Source organism: Ipomoea triloba, chromosome 8 (genome assembly GCF_003576645.1).
Source record: "Ipomoea triloba cultivar NCNSP0323 chromosome 8, ASM357664v1".
Classification (NCBI taxonomy): Eukaryota; Viridiplantae; Streptophyta; class Magnoliopsida; order Solanales; family Convolvulaceae; genus Ipomoea; species Ipomoea triloba.
In genome coordinates, this window is record NC_044923.1 from 20,559,275 (window position 1) to 20,567,325 (window position 8,051).

The window sequence follows — 8,051 nt, forward strand, 5'->3', positions numbered from 1 at the left end:
GAATAGACTTGTATAAGATTTTGCAAATCTTTTTCGACCTCTCGTGTGTATTGGACTTAGGATGTTTAGGTCCGATACCTCACAAGATGAAGACAAAGTTTTATGCTGTAACACCCCGTAAATTCGTTCAAGCCTTTCGTTCGATAATTAATTCCTTCGGGCAATTTAATTTAATTCCAATTGGGCTAATTCCTTCAATTTGATATATATATATATATATATGTATATATTTCTTGAGCCTAATTTAATTATTCTAATCAAGAGCCCAACTAATTGAATTTATTCTTGTAAGGGATTTTATTCAATTTGGACCCTTACAATGTTTGTTATTAAATATTCTTACAAGCCCACATTCTTGATCATACATTATATATGTATATATATTGATCCTAAGACATTCTTATGGGCTAATTCTTGTATTTAATTTGTAAGGGGTGAATTTAATAAGCCCAACTTACTAGTCTTGATTATATTTATTTCCTACACCCATTATTTTATAAGTTACTTAAGCCCACATCATTTAATGTCTTACAACCTAAATATTGTATGTATTCTTGGTATATAATTTGAAGATCAAATTACCCTAAGACTTTCACTCTTTCTTCCTCCTACCCTATACTCCTACACGCCATTTTCCTCTCAAATTCCCTAAGAATTCATCTTCATTTTCCCTACAAGATTTCAAGTAAAGGTTGCTCTTTTAAGCTTGGTTGGGAGTGGGTAAGTGCATCTATCCTAGAATCCATCTTGCATTTTGTGTTTTAGATAGTCTTTTTACATAATCTTATAAGTGTTCTTTTGGGGTTCTTTGGGAAAAAGATGATCAAGGTGAAGGTGGGGCTTTGTGAGCTAGCAAAAGGCTTGTTGGAATAGGAAAAGCTCTTTGAGGTAACCATCCATGTCCATCAAATCTATTTTATTCACCTATTCTATATATAATGATCTTGGTGTTGGAAATCCTGAAATTTCTTGTTATTTGGCATATTTCTTGGATGTATTTTGTTGGTTTTCATCTTGATCATTTGTCTTGTGTTGTATGATCAATGATGTTATGGATTTCCCTATTTTTGGACTCTAAGTGGGATGAAATGTGAGTGTATTTGGTCTGATTTTGTATTCTGGAAGTGGGATTTGTTGATCTGGGTTGAACTGTCTCTGGAAGGGATTTGGGTTGGCCTTGCGGAAGACCTGAACGGCACAATGTAACCCGCGAGGGCGATCCGCAAGGTGGCGACGGTTGGCTTGGGCGGAGGAGGGTGGTCCGCCGAGGGAGGCCGTCTCCTTCTCGCGGAGGAGACTGGCGGAAGGCAGTGATCCGTGAGAGTGTTCCGCAAGTTCACTGGGAGTTGATTTCCAGTGAACGGTTTCTCTGTTGTTGTTGTCTGTTATTCTCCTTTGTTTCTAATTATTGTTGGATTGTTTTGTTGGGTATTTTACTATGTCTTTGGAGTATTTATTCATGTCATTTATTGGGTATTTTATACCTTAGCTTGGAGTATTGATTCATGTCTTTGGTTTCCATTTTTGGTATTCTTGATCTATTGATCCTTTGATTCATTATCTGGGAGTTGGTTTGTGTTCATATTTGAGATGAACACTTTGTTTTAGTTGCTTTGAGTGATGTTGGAGTATGAGGTTGTGATGGTGGTTTGGTTGAGGTTGTTGGTGGTTGTTGGCTACTATTGACTGTGCTACTATTGACTGTGCTACTATTGACTTCTGACTTTGGACTTCGGTCCCTGTGATTGGGTTGATTACCCCTGTGATTGGACTTCGGTCCCTGTGATTGGGCTCATCACCCCTGTGTACCGGTTTTCCGGGTTTGGCTCTTGACCACTGACTTTGGGTTGGTCACCCCTGTGTACCGGTTTTTCCGGGATTGACTCTTGACTCCTGACTTCTGACTATGTGGTTTGACTTGGTTTGGTGGTTGGGTTGACTTGGTTTGGAGGTTGGAGTTGGGGTTCCTTCTTGGTCCGTTTTGTGAGCTCCTTATGCTAATTCGGTCGATACCTTATGGATCTCGGTTATGGTTCGTTATTGCATTATGCTTTGTTGTTGGCTATTGGCTTTGTTTGACTGAGTCTTGGTTTGTGATTCGTTCAGCTTATTATTGTTGAGTATCGTTTTCAACTACTGAACAGTTCGTTGGTGTTTATATTCTATATGGGTGTGTAAACCTATTTACAAGCTTATGTATATCTATATCTCCTTGCGGGTGTGAATGGTGGTTGCTTAGCATTCTTTTGCTAATGGTTCTTTGTGTGTTTTCCAGGTATGGAGTAGTTATGCGAGAGCGCGCTAGAGCTTTCCTTATGAGGATGTTTAGCCTTAGTTTACCTTGTTTAGACTTTGGTTTTGGCCTGTGTGCCTTGAGATATTATTAGTATACTCTGGATTAGTGGTTTGAGTACTTTCGATGATTGTGGTTTATGTTTTGAGAATTTTATCTTGGTTTATATCCATGACAGCTTAGTCCGTTTTATGATTAGCCTGTGCATCTAGGCTGTGTTATACCTAGATGTGGCATGACGCCCCTTAAGTTTTAAATTCGCTTCCGCTATGTTTCGTTTGTTGGTTGAGATTGGCAGCTGTTGTGTTAAGCTTTAGCTATCTCAGCCCGGTGTGAGGTTGGGGGTGTCACATATGCGCAACGGAAAAGTATCCCCTTTTAATTAGCACGAGTTTGAGTTAGTTCGAGAGGTATGTTTATATGTAGTGCAGTTCGAGAGTTAGCGAGAGATAAAAACAGAAAGTAAATGCGAGAGAGATTTTTAAGTGGTTCGGCCAACCCGCCTACGTCCACTCTTCTTCCAGAAACTCCCTGGAAGGATTGCACTAAAACTTCCCTTTTAGTACAATATCGAGCGCTTGAGCTTTGATCACGAAGCCCGCCTCAAGCCTCAGGTTTTTCGCCCCGCTTCTTGTTACTCCACCTATCGAGCACTTGAGCTTTGATCACCAAGCCCGCCTCAAGCCTCAGGATCTTCACAAGACAGCTCCCAGGTTACTCCGCCTCTCCTCAGGTTTTTCTCCCCGCTTCCAGTTACTCCACCTCTCGAGCACTTGAGCTTTGATCACCAAGCCCGCCTCAAGCCTCAGGATCTTCACTAGACAGCTGCCAGGTTACTCCGCCTCTTCTTGCTTAATCCAAAGCAAGGACCTTTGGTTGTCACAGTTGAATGTAACAAGCTCCAATCTGACCCAAGCTATCGTTGAATCAACTTTGATGTAGAGCAGCTTCGGTCACCTTCTAGATGTGTAGCAGTTTAAGCTTGTAACTCTCTCAAACACTAAGATGTTTTTCTCGCTGTTTTGAATATCAGGATGATATTCCAATTGAGCACTTGCACTTGAACGTTTGAATCAGACACCTCTTAAGATTTTCGAATTGAACCAACTCTCCTTTTTTTTTTTGAACTTGTGTCTTCACGTCCTTTTTATATGAGAGTTGAGGAATAATTCCGTTGGAGGGAAAATTATTCCGTTTGAAATCTGTCTCCCATGCTATGTATGGGACTTGCATCTTTTCAGCATTTTTCATGGAGTGGTGGTCTTGTAACTTGAACCTTTTGTTTGGTAGTGGATATTCCATAATCCACTTTCTTGAGTCCATGCTCCACTTGCTACTTTTGGTAAAGTTACTCTTTTTAAATTCCCATTGATCCTCGTTTTAGGGAATAAGACCGACTTTGGATTAGTGCACCTTCTATCCGTTTGTTGTGGAATTCTGATGTGGCATCCACTTCTGGCACCTCCTTAATATTTTTATCTCCATGATATTCTTCTTCTCCAAACTTTATTCATGCTCCTGACCGTCATTCAGCCTTTTGGAGAAGTGTCAGTTTATCGAGACCAAGATTGATGTCTCGATTGTTTGATGTCTTGATCCCCATGTATCGAGAGATCTATCTCTCGAACTCTGCTTATGTCTCGAACTGGGTTGTTGTATCGAGAGATCCTATCTCTCGGACTCTGCTTATGTCTCGAGACTTAGTTGATGTCTCGCAGACCCTTATTCCTCCAGTGTTGTCCCGTGCCTTCTTCTGATCTATCTATAAGATTCTTTCTAAGATGAGAAATATTTTTCTAAGATGTTCACACAAGTTTACCTTAACTGGGATGAAATGTGAGTGTATTTGGTCTGATTTTGTATTCTGGAAGTGGGATTTGTTGATCTGGGTTGAACTGTCTCTGGAAGGGATTTGGGTTGGCCTTGCGGAAGACCTGAACGGCACAATGTAACCCGCGAGGGCGATCCGCAAGGTGGCGACGGTTGGCTTGGGCGGAGGAGGGTGGTCCGCCGAGGGAGGCCGTCTCCTTCTCGCGGAGGAGACTGGCGGAAGGCAGTGATCCGTGAGAGTGTTCCGCAAGTTCACTGGGAGTTGATTTCCAGTGAACGGTTTCTCTGTTGTTGTTGTCTGTTATTCTCCTTTGTTTCTAATTATTGTTGGATTGTTTTGTTGGGTATTTTACTATGTCTTTGGAGTATTTATTCATGTCATTTATTGGGTATTTTATACCTTAGCTTGGAGTATTGATTCATGTCTTTGGTTTCCATTTTTGGTATTCTTGATCTATTGATCCTTTGATTCATTATCTGGGAGTTGGTTTGTGTTCATATTTGAGATGAACACTTTGTTTTGGTTGCTTTGAGTGATGTTGGAGTATGAGGTTGTGATGGTGGTTTGGTTGAGGTTGTTGGTGGTTGTTGGCTACTATTGACTGTGCTACTATTGACTGTGCTACTATTGACTTCTGACTTTGGACTTCGGTCCCTGTGATTGGGTTGATTACCCCTGTGATTGGACTTCGGTCCCTGTGATTGGGCTCATCACCCCTGTGTACCGGTTTTCCGGGTTTGGCTCTTGACCACTGACTTTGGGTTGGTCACCCCTGTGTACCGGTTTTTCCGGGATTGACTCTTGACTCCTGACTTCTGACTATGTGGTTTGACTTGGTTTGGTGGTTGGGTTGACTTGGTTTGGAGGTTGGAGTTGGGGTTCCTTCTTGGTCCGTTTTGTGAGCTCCTTATGCTAATTCGGTCGATACCTTATGGATCTCGGTTATGGTTCGTTATTGCATTATGCTTTGTTGTTGGCTATTGGCTTTGTTTGACTGAGTCTTGGTTTGTGATTCGTTCAGCTTATTATTGTTGAGTATCGTTTTCAACTACTGAACAGTTCGTTGGTGTTTATATTCTATATGGGTGTGTAAACCTATTTACAAGCTTATGTATATCTATATCTCCTTGCGGGTGTGAATGGTGGTTGCTTAGCATTCTTTTGCTAATGGTTCTTTGTGTGTTTTCCAGGTATGGAGTAGTTATGCGAGAGCGCGCTAGAGCTTTCCTTATGAGGATGTTTAGCCTTAGTTTACCTTGTTTAGACTTTGGTTTTGGCCTGTGTGCCTTGAGATATTATTAGTATACTCTGGATTAGTGGTTTGAGTACTTTCGATGATTGTGGTTTATGTTTTGAGAATTTTATCTTGGTTTATATCCATGACAGCTTAGTCCGTTTTATGATTAGCCTGTGCATCTAGGCTGTGTTATACCTAGATGTGGCATGACGCCCCTTAAGTTTTAAATTCGCTTCCGCTATGTTTGGTTTGTTGGTTGAGATTGGCAGCTGTTGTGTTGAGCTTTAGCTATCTCAGCCGGTGTGAGGTTGGGGGTGTCACATATGCGCAACGGAAAAGTTATCCCCTTTTAATTAGCACGAGTTTGAGTTAGTTCGAGAGGTATGTTTATATGTAGTGCAGTTCGAGAGTTAGCGAGAGATAAAAACAGAAAGAAAATGCGAGAGAGAATTTTTAAGTGGTTCGGCCAACCCGCCTACGTCCACTCTTCTACCAGAAACTCCCTGGAAGGATTGCACTAAAAACTTCCCTTTCTAGTACAATATCGAGCGCTTGAGCTTTGATCACGAAGCCCGCCTCAAGCCTCAGGTTTTTCGCCCCGCTTCTTGTTACTCCACCTATCGAGCACTTGAGCTTTGATCACCAAGCCCGCCTCAAGCCTCAGGATCTTCACAAGACAGCTCCCAGGTTACTCCGCCTCTCCTCAGGTTTTTCTCCCCGCTTCCAGTTACTCCACCTCTCGAGCACTTGAGCTTTGATCACCAAGCCCGCCTCAAGCCTCAGGATCTTCACTAGACAGCTGCCAGGTTACTCCGCCGCTTGTTGCTTAATCCAAAGCAAGGACCTTTGGTTGTCACAATTGAATGTAACAAACTCCAATCTGACCGCAAGCTATCGTTGAATCAACTTTGATGTAGAGCAGCTTCGGTCACCTTCTAGATGTGTAGCAGTTTAAGCTTTGTAACTCTCTCAAACACTAAGATGTGTTTTTCTCGCTGTTCTTGAATATCAGGATGATATTCCGGATTGAGCACTTGCACTTGAACGTTTGAATCAGACACCTCTAAAGATTTTCGAATTAAAACCAACTAACTCCTTTTTTTTTTTTGAACTTGTGTCTTCACATCCTTTTTATATGAGAGTTGAGGAATAATTCCGTTGGAGGGAAAATTATTCCGTTTGAAATCTGTCTCCCATGCTATGTATGGGACTTGCATCTTTTCAGCATTTTTCATGGAGTGGTGGTCTTGTAACTTGAACCTTTTGTTTGGTAGTGGATATTCCATAATCCACTTTCTTGAGTCCATGCTCCACTTGCTACTTTTGGTAAAAGTTACTCTTTTTAAATTCCCATTGATCCTCGTTTTAGGGAATAAGACCGACTTTGGATTAGTGCACCTTCTATCCGTTTGTTGTGGAATTCTGATGTGGCATCCACTTCTGGCACCTCCTTAATATTTTATCTCCATGATATTCTTCTTCTCCAAACTTTATTCATGCTTCCTGACCGTCATTCAGCCTTTTGGAGAAGTGTCAGTTTATCGAGACCAAGATTGATGTCTCGATTGTTTGATGTCTTGATCCCCATGTATCGAGAAATCTATCTCTCGAACTCTGCTTATGTCTCGAACTGGGTTGTTGTATCGAGAGATCCTATCTCTCGGACTCTGCTTATGTCTCGAGACTTAGTTGATGTCTCGCAGACCCTTATTCCTCCAGTGTTGTCCCGTGCCTTCTTCTGATCTATCTATAAGATTACAACACGAGACTTTCTAAGATGTTCACACAAGTTTCACCTTAAGCTTAAATATTTTCCGAGTTGAGCTCAAGTTACCCGGTTGTATCTTNTCAACTCGGAAAATATTTAAGCTTAAGGTGAAACTTGTGTGAACATCTTAGAAAGTCTCGTGTTGTAATCTTATAGATAGATCAGAAGAAGGCACGGGACAACACTGGAGGAATAAGGGTCTGCGAGACATCAACTAAGTCTCGAGACATAAGCAGAGTCCGAGAGATAGGATCTCTCGATACAACAACCCAGTTCGAGACATAAGCAGAGTTCGAGAGATAGATTTCTCGATACATGGGGATCAAGACATCAAACAATCGAGACATCAATCTTGGTCTCGATAAACTGACACTTCTCCAAAAGGCTGAATGACGGTCAGGAAGCATGAATAAAGTTTGGAGAAGAAGAATATCATGGAGATAAAATATTAAGGAGGTGCCAGAAGTGGATGCCACATCAGAATTCCACAACAAACGGATAGAAGGTGCACTAATCCAAAGTCGGTCTTATTCCCTAAAACGAGGATCAATGGGAATTTAAAAAGAGTAACTTTTACCAAAAGTAGCAAGTGGAGCATGGACTCAAGAAAGTGGATTATGGAATATCCACTACCAAACAAAAGGTTCAAGTTACAAGACCACCACTCCATGAAAAATGCTGAAAAGATGCAAGTCCCATACATAGCATGGGAGACAGATTTCAAACGGAATAATTTTCCCTCCAACGGAATTATTCCTCAACTCTCATATAAAAAGGATGTGAAGACACAAGTTCAAAAAAAAAAAAGGAGTTAGTTGGTTTTAATTCGAAAATCTTTAGAGGTGTCTGATTCAAACGTTCAAGTGCAAGTGCTCAATCCGGAATATCATCCTGATATTCAAGAACAGCGAGAAAAACACAT